General features: G+C 42.2%; 1 long non-coding RNA gene across 1 annotated transcript; it reads left to right on the top strand.

Moving 5' to 3' along the window:
- The first annotated feature begins 746 nt into the window (after window positions 1–746).
- Window positions 747–2,024, top strand: LOC144463741 (uncharacterized). Its single transcript, XR_013491758.1, has 3 exons — window positions 747–787; window positions 953–1,013; window positions 1,131–2,024. It is a non-coding gene; the product is annotated as an uncharacterized LOC144463741 (long non-coding RNA).
- The last annotated feature ends 7,230 nt before the right edge of the window (window positions 2,025–9,254 follow it).

The raw sequence follows: 9,254 nt of genomic DNA, 5'->3' as shown, positions 1-9,254 counted from the left end.
TTCACAAAATCACTGTCTCCTTCTCCTTGACGATTGGCCATTTTCTAATGCAGGACGAGGCTGTTTAACAGAAAGTGAAGGCTTTGTGACTTTAGCTTGTGTTCAGGACTTCGCTGTGTCCTTATCCTGTGACAGGTTTTTTTTTTTAGTTTATCTCCTAAATGATCTTAACTTTAAAAACAACAATCTCATATAGTTTTCTTCACAGAATTATATCAAATGGTAGGACACAGACTCGCTGTGCATCTTTTAAAAAAAGTTTTCCAACATCCCTTAAAATCAAGAAGGCCTCACAACCCCCACGTGAAGCTTTAGGGAGTCCTTATGGGGGTTTGGACCCCTAGATTGGGAACCAGTGACTTGAAGTGATTGTTTAACGCCCATAAATGCAGCTGCTTCTACTTTAAATAGTATAAAATGTAGAAATACTTGATTCCCTTTTCATTCAGGTTGTTTCATCTTCTTTCTTCTTGCATGTCACAATTTCCGCAGTTTTTATGTGGAGAAATTTATGAGAAGCAAGTCGCAGGAAACAGACTTAAATCTAAAAAACGTAAAAATTGCTGTTGACACTAAAAGTACAAACCGCCCTCTGTCTGACATATTTCCTGTGCCTGTGCAACTTTACCAGACACAGAAAGGAGTGTTTTGTTTCACTTTGAGATTACGTGTTCGTAGATCTTATTGGGCAATGCAGCCATTTTCAAAAAAAGTAATAAAGGTTCCTGTCACCGTCTCCTCTTACAGATGCTCTCAGGACTGATTGTGATCCTGCAAGAAAACTGAGGTAAGGCTTTGTTCTTGCCTGAGTACCTGCACAAACACCAGAGTACAATAACTTTGTCTTAGTGGAGACAAATGAGCTCATATGAACTGTTTTTCCTCAGCTATAATTTTTTGAGTGTGAGAACAGCTGTTTGTACATATTCATATTGTGACCTCATGCCTCTAGGGGGCAGCAGCTGCTTGTTCGATGACACATTTGAGCCTTTTGTCTGCAGCCTCAGTGACCAGTAAGATATCAGATTTAAGAGTCTAAACATTCTCACACATAACTGTATGTTTATAGCTAAAGTTTTTTTTTATGTATAGCAGTTTGATAAAAGTGTGTGTTTGTCTTGTTTTGTCAGCTCAAACTGTGATGCTTCAATCAAAGCCTCAAGCTGGAGCCTGCAGTGTTTACCTGCCTTTGTTCTCCAGTAGGTGGCGCTGCCATTCCCTTAAATACACAGAGAGTGAGTAAAGGGGCCATGTATTTCACCCTCTCATCTCAAAGTGCCAAAGTGTCCTCTGGTTATTTCCACTTCTCCAGTCACCCACTGTGACGCTGTAAGTTGACTGCCTGTATAACCCACATGCTGTGACCTTATATTCTGCTCCTACACATGATTTTAATGTTTATTATCTTGGCTTTCTTCCTGTTGAAGTTGAGCCCACCTATGGCTGCAGCCTAATCTAGAAAATGAAAGTCATCAATCCTCCATCAAGGGAGTTACACCTAGAAATGTGCATTACACAGGTGTGTGCTTGTGTCTTAGGCCAGCTGTGTGCACCCTTTTACCAACTCTGTCTTGAGCTCCCAGGTCATCCAATCCGTCTCCCTCCACACTGGTATTCCGACTCCATCAAATTTGTTTCCCGTGACGACAGGCCTGACATTTTGCCCTGTATGTGTCCGATCTAAATGCCAGTTCGGCAGACCAGAATAAGGAAGCCTGTGAAATGATCCTGGCATTTGCAGCGCTGCTTCCCTCTGTGGTCTCGTTCATACTTTGCTCAGTGAAAAGGATAACACTGTTTCAACTGCGGGGTGTAAACCTGGATCACAGCCAGATGTTACAACCCCACAGCCCTCTCTCTCGGTGGGTTCACACCGTGACCTCGTCCCCCTGCTCCAGCTGGCAGTTTGGCAGCAGATCTCCAGGCTTCTGCCGACTCAGAGCCCTCGGTGACCTGCGGAGAGCTGGACATCCCGAGGTACGGGCGAACTGGGTGAACTGTAACAGACCGGAGAGGTGAGGAAATGTGAGATGAGAGGAGGAGAGGAGTTAGTGATGGAAGGGTGGGGGAGGAGGAGAGTGGGGGTTGATCCATGTGTCAGGATATGAGGTGTCTCCAAGGCAACAGAAGTTGTGTGGAAGTGGGTTGGCAGGAAGAAGAAAGATGGATGGCAACAATAGAGACAGTGGGGTAAAAACGGACCCTATGACGCGTCGACCATAATGAGTGACCGTGTGTTACAGTAAGAGTCACAAACACACACACACACTGTAAAGCGGAACAAGTGGTCAAAATCTGGAGGCGCAGCAGACCTCCTGCAGAGCTCAGTCTGACAGCCTCGTTTCTACGTACTTGCCTCAATTCATACTTCCTGTCCTTCCAGGAAGCCATTTCACAGGATACCCAGCAGTCGGCCTGTATTAGTTAGATTAGCTCCACCTCCACAAGCTGCAATGTTAAAGTGATGCATCAGTTATTACTTCACTGAAAGTACAAAGGTATAAAGTTAAAAAGGTAAAAATAACCTACTCATTATGAAGAACGGCCCATTTCACAATTACATATAGTATATTATTGGATTATGTATTTTTATTTGGCAGCTTTTATGTCCATTAATGTGTTCATCACTTAAATGTAGCAGCGGGTAGAGATGGAGCTAGTTTTAATTATAATGAAATATACACATCGAGTTTTACATATTGCTGTGTGGCTTGTGAATTTCTCCTTGAAGACCAATGAAGCTTATTGACATAATAATATCATAATTTATCAATTAATTAAATTTTGTGATGTTATTCCGGGTCTGTTAAGTAACTAGGAACTAAAGCTTATTGATAAATGTACTGGAGTAAAAGTATAAAGTAGCAGAAAATAGCCAGACTCCGTTGACGTAAACAGTAATTTTACCTCGCTAACTTGATCTGTTAGTTTGTTTTGCCCTGTTTCCACCAAACACTTTCAGTATGGTACCTTTGGAACCAACAGTAACCCTTCAGACATGGTACCTAGACCCTAGCGTTTCCACTGCAAACAGTACCCTTAAATGTGGGCGGGGTTGTTGTCACTCACTGCTCCGTCCAGCACTCACTGTATTTCCTCATTATGAGTGACACAGATGGGAGTCTGCACCTCGTTCATCGTCCACAGAACGAGACTGCACGCCGACATTTTCAGAACAAAATAAAACAGGCTGCAGTGAGAGTCTCTCCTCATGGGATATTTACAAATAGCAGGTTTGTGCATTTAGTCCTTCTCAGGCAAGCTCAGGGGTTTAGTGTTGCCGGAGCCCACAGGAACGACAGTCTCAGCTTTTTAAGAAGATTTTCAACACGAGGTTTAAAAGAAAGACTGCCATCAAGCCAAATACCGAGATATTTAAAACTGGAGACAACTTCTAACTTCTTTCCCTGAGCAGAAATAATGTCAACAGTGTTCTCAGGTTTTTTACTAGCATTTGAAAAATGCGTTACCTTAGTTTTATCAACATTCAAAACGAGCTTTAGTTGCGAAGGCTGAATCTGAATAAGGCTTTAGAGGCTCCAACTAAAGCATAGGCTTTAGTTGAAAGAGGCTGTTGATAGAGGAGCTGAGCTGTTGCCAGAATCTGCAGGCGGAGGCAGCAGTGGTGAAGGTCTCTGGCAGATGATGTAGATGGAGGTTGGGCCAAGCTGTCTGTCAGAATCTAAAGGGGGAGGAAGCTGCTGCATGTTCCTGACAATGGCTGTAGATGGAGGCTGCAGAGGCTATAGATGGAGGAACTGAGCTGTGTTCCAGAATCTGCAGGTGGAGGTGGCAGTTGCAGGTTCCTGTCAGTGGCTGTAGATGCAGGCTGCACAGGCTGCAGATGGAGGAACTGAGCTGTCTGCCAGAATCTGCAGGTTGGGGCGGTGGCTGCAGGTTAATGGCAGAGGCTTTAGTTGGACGTTTGACCAAGCTGACTGTCAGAATCTGCAGGTGGTGGTGGGCACTGCAGGTCCCTGACAGTGGCTGTAGATGGAGGAACTGAGCTGTCTGCTGGAATCTGCAGGTGGAGGTAGTGGCTGCATGCTGCTGACAGAGGCTGTAGATGGAGGAGCTGAGCTGTCTGCTGGAATCTGCAGGTGGAGGTAATGGCTGCATGCTGCTGACAGAGGCTGTAGATGGAGGAGCTGAGCTGTCTACTAAAATCTGCAGGTTGCTGGCAAAGGCTGTTGTTGCAGGTCTGGCCACAGCTGCCTGCAAGAACCTGCAGGTGGAGGTGGGAGCGGTGAAGGTTGCTGGCAGAGGCTGTAGATGGAGTTTTGGCCAAGCTGTCTGCCAGAAACTGCAGGTGAAGGCGGCAGCTGCAGGGTTCTGGCAGGGGCTGTAGATGGAGTTTTGGCCAAGCTGTATGTCAGAATCTGCAGGTGGAGGCAGCAGCTGCAGGTTGCTGACAGATGGTGAGCCAAGGATGCTGGTAAACGTGTGGTCCGGGTCCATCTGAAGGTAACAACAAATACAGCCATCAGAGTACAGCTCCACATCATGTTAACAACTTCAGGTTGGCTCCAATTTGTTATGAGTGTGCACTGACTACACATTTTCCTTTTATCTGCATGTTAGACAATAGACTAGATTAGGTCAGAATACAGTGTCTTGCAGTGTCTCCCAGCAGACTGGACGTATCCGAGCCAGATGATGAGTCACTGGAGGAGCTCCATGGGATTGGAGTGACGCTGTCCCAATTGTAGCCCTGGGCCATCTGACGGAAAAAAAGAATCCAATCGTGAGACCACAAATTTATCACATCACATTTTGAAGTGGCCCATTAGCACACAGTCAGCACTGCTACAAAATGGGGTGTACAGAGTACAATTAAATGTAACATTTCTGACTGCATGTTAATGCCAAACTCTACAGTCACAATCTACTTTTGAAAACTAATTCAGATTGAAGCCTTTCTTTTCGTCACAAAAATTGTGTTATTCCTAAACCCCGGTTGTCCTTCTAAGAGTCTGGAAGCTTTCTGACAGCATACTTATAGTCATGGATGGATTACTGAATGGACCCAGTGGGCACAGGCCCAGGGACCCAGAGTGTCAGGGGGCCCTCTGGCCTTCACCTGCAAAATGTCACTCAAATAAACACGTACTGACCAGAAAGAGACTTAAATGACCACAAATGCTAAGGAACTGCAAAGAGACAAAAACACTACAAAATAGACAACTACAAACAGACACAAAAAAGACACAAATTGACCTCAAAGAGACACAAAATTACCTCAGAGAGACACAAAATTACCTCAGAAAGACAATAAATAACCTCAGAGAGAGACAAAATTACCTCAAAGAGACACAAAACTACCTGAAAGAGACATAAAATTACCTCAGAGAGACACAAAATTACCTCAAAGAGACACAAAATGACCTTAAAAAAACACAAAATTACCTCAGAGAGACAATAAATAACCTTAGAGAGAGACAAAATTACCTCAAAGAGACACAAAATGACCTGAAAGAGACATAAAATAACCTCAAAGAGACACAAAACTACCTCAAAAAGACATAAAATGACCTCAGAGAGACACAAAATGACCTCAAAGAGACACAAAATTACCTCAGAGAGACACAAAATTACCTCAGAGAGACATAAAACTACCTCAAAGAGACATAAAATTACCTCAAAGAGACATAAAATGACCTCAGAGAGACACAAAATGACCTCAGAGAGACACAAAATTACCTCAAAGAGACACAAAATGACCTCAAAGAGACACAAAACTACCTCAAAGAGACATAAAATTACCTCAGAGAAACACAAAATGACCTCAGAGAGACACAAAATTACCTCAGAGAGACAATAAATAATCTCAAAGAGACACAAAATTACCTCAGAGCGACATAAAACTACCTCAGAGAGACATAAAACAACCTCAGAGACAATAAATAATCTCAAAGAGACACAAAATTACCTCAGAGAGACATAAAACTACCTCAAAGAGACATAAAACAACCTCAGAGACAATAAATAACCTCAAAGAGACATAAAACTACCTCAAAGAGACATAAAATTACCTCAGAGAGACATAAAACTACCTCAAAGAGACATAAAATTACCTCAGAGAGACAATAAATAACCTCAAAGAGACACAAAATTACCTCAAAGAGACATAAAACTACCTCAAAGAGACACAAAATGACCTTAAAGAGACACAAAATTACCTCACAGAGACACAAAATAACCTCAAAGAGACACAAAATTACCTCAAAGAGACATAAAATTACCTCAGAGACAATAAATAACCTCAAAGAGACATAAAACTACCTCAAAGAGACATAAAATTACCTCAGAGAGACATAAAACTACCTCAAAAAGACATAAAATTACCTCAGAGAGACAATAAATAACCTCAAAGAGACATAAAATTACCTCAGAGACACAAAATGACCTGAAAGAGACAATAAATAACCTCAAAGAGACATAAAACTACCTCAAAGAGACATGACTAAAACAATAACAAATAACCCTTAAAAGACACAAAATTTCTTTTAAGCTGCCCTAAATTATGTCAGAAAGACAAAACATGACCTCAAAGAGATACAAAATGGCCTAAAAAACAAACAAATCAGCTAAAAATATCACAAAATGATCTCAAAGAGAAAAGTACCTCACCGAGACACAACATGACTTAAAAAGACTAGATATGACCTCAAAGAGACACAAGATGACCTCAGAGACACACAAGGTGACCTCAGAGAGACACAAGGTGACCTCAGAGCGACACAAACAACAAAAAAGAGGCAAAACCAGCACAACCTCTCTGTGTCCTGACCCTGTGTACCTGAGAGCTGGTGCGGCCTTTTGCATATCTGTGCCCAGGGGCCCATTGTGTCATAGTCTGCCCATGCATACAGTAGACATAGCTGTCTTTTACAGGGGGACATTTTTGCCAGATATTCAACAACATGCCAATTTTACGCTCTCTTGCTGAATGAGAAAAAGCCAGCACCTTATCATTGTTCTTTCTAGAAAAATCTCCATGATACACAGCTCTCTGTTGCTCTCAGTATGATGACATAATATTTAAATGACGTTTTGTGTAAAATACACATAAATGAAAAACATCCTTAATATCGAGAAAATTATGTGCATATTCAAATAATAAGGCTTCAATTCTTGTGTCACTGCTTGAAGCACTGCTGGCCTATATCACCAAGAAGTTAAAAAATATTTATATTAGTTTATGCTGGGCTGTTTGTCGGACAGATAAAACAGACAGTTAGTAAACCAAAGACAGTAGCGTTGGATTAACTTACTCAAACTTGGTAACAGTCAAACGTCAGTCCAATGTGATTCATTTACACTACAATAGTACTGATGTGGGCAAAATATTGCGATATTGGTCATACTTTGCCTACATCAGTACATTTTGTAAAGTCTCAATGGTAAAACACACAGAAAACAACATGGGCTTTAAAAAAGTGTCAAAATCTCTCATCTACCTTGAATGAGTCCGTTTGTCAGTGACAGCAGGTCTTAAGATGAAGTCCAGAGGCAAAAGGTCTCAGTTTGTGGTTTGGTTTTCAGAAAAATCGTCGTGTGCAAGTTGAGATGCTGCTTCTCTCTCCAATGCAAAGTTTGTTTTGATTGAAATGATTAAATGTGTGAAATGATGCACTTAGAGACAACATAGCAACCATGGAGCCATCAGGTCCATAACAACACGTCTGACCTTCGAGTTGCGATTACGTCCACACCGGACTGTCCTCTACTGCAGGAACAATAGGCCTACCATCTGTTAGTGTGTGGCGATTTATTAAACCAGCCTACATGATATGACTGCATTACAATATAAATTGTGTTTGCTTAATATTTCTTTTTTTATTTTCATTTTATTCATATTTATTTTTGTGTGTGTGTGTTTTGTTTTCCGCTCTTCTCTGCATTCACGTGGACAGTTTTTTTTTCCAAGCAGCAGCCTTACTGAGAATCGGTTAACTCACCTGGCTTTTGGTTCTTCTCGATGTGGATGTCACCATGTGAATTAATTAAGGTGTATTTATTAAACGTTTTCGAGTCAGCTCGAGGCTGTCACCGCCTGAAGCTCATATCACACTGGTTATGTGGTATATAGGCACTGTTAGAAAACATGGTAGCTACCAATGGGATAAATACAACTGAGTGAAAATAGCAATCTCGCAAAAATCATTATAAAATAAAATTATTAGTTTTGGGTTTCTCTGGGCGCTCCCTCACTCTTTCAGCACTGTTCAATAAAGGCGCACTGCGCTTTTACGCACGACTAGTGACACTGTGGAGGAGATCAGAGAGCCATGAATGAGACCTCGCCACTTTGTCGTGGCCGGTTGACATCACAAGAGAGGAGAGGCTGTACCAGCTGAGCCACCACCTGACTCTGGTCCAGAGTCTGACCCAGAGAGGAATCTTGAAGGGTGGACATCAGACGAACAATGCGCAGAATTTTTCGGCGTTTCTGAGATGAATGTGTGAAACGCAACTTTCAGCGTCAGCATATTATTGCCGTTTGCTGTGAATGAAACTCTGACCAGCTGCGCTGTGATGCAGCGCCGTAATCACCAATTTAACATTAGGAGGACGATTGTAAATCACCAGTAACCCCCTCAGGTTAAATTTTTAGAAGCTTAACAGCTAAACTGACCATCTTACAACAATTTGAAGGAAAATCTGAGAGCAGGGGTTTACAGAACGCTTCCATTGGTACCATCCACAACTTTTCACAGTGGAAACGTGAAAGTGTGAAAGTGTAGGCTTAACTGATCAAGTTAGCAGTAGACCAGCAGCTCATGTGTTCAGAGGGGCAAAATTACTGTTTTTGTTGATGGAGTCAGGGCTTTATGGGGAGCACTTTAACTTCTGTTCCCTGGTGGAACATGAATTTAACGTAACACAGGGCGAGTGCTTGATATACAAATGGTCATTTGGGGATAAAGTGTTCCTTTAAATACAGTACTTCAGTTTATCAAAACTGTGGTATTGCTAATTTTACTCAAGCAAAAGCTGTAAATACTTCTTCCCCCACTGGTAGTTACACCTGTCTGTCCATGAAGAGAACGAGCGAGTTCAGCCACACTAAAACACGTCTGTGTTATTCACTGAGGAACTGCACTTCTGCACTTTTGGGTTGGTAATGGGCTCAGTGCTCCTCACATTTTCAGGCTGACAGAGATGCAGGGTCCGGCCTCTTAATGAGAGCAGAACAGACACATTAACCTTTTCTCAGCCTGTCCTCGTCTCAGACGCTGAAGATTCACAGA

The sequence above is a fragment of the Epinephelus lanceolatus genome, chromosome 6 (assembly GCF_041903045.1).
Source record: "Epinephelus lanceolatus isolate andai-2023 chromosome 6, ASM4190304v1, whole genome shotgun sequence".
NCBI lineage: Eukaryota > Metazoa > Chordata > Actinopteri > Perciformes > Serranidae > Epinephelus > Epinephelus lanceolatus.
The sequence above is the reverse complement of the archived record's forward strand: the minus strand, read 5'-3'. Positions and strand labels throughout refer to the sequence as shown.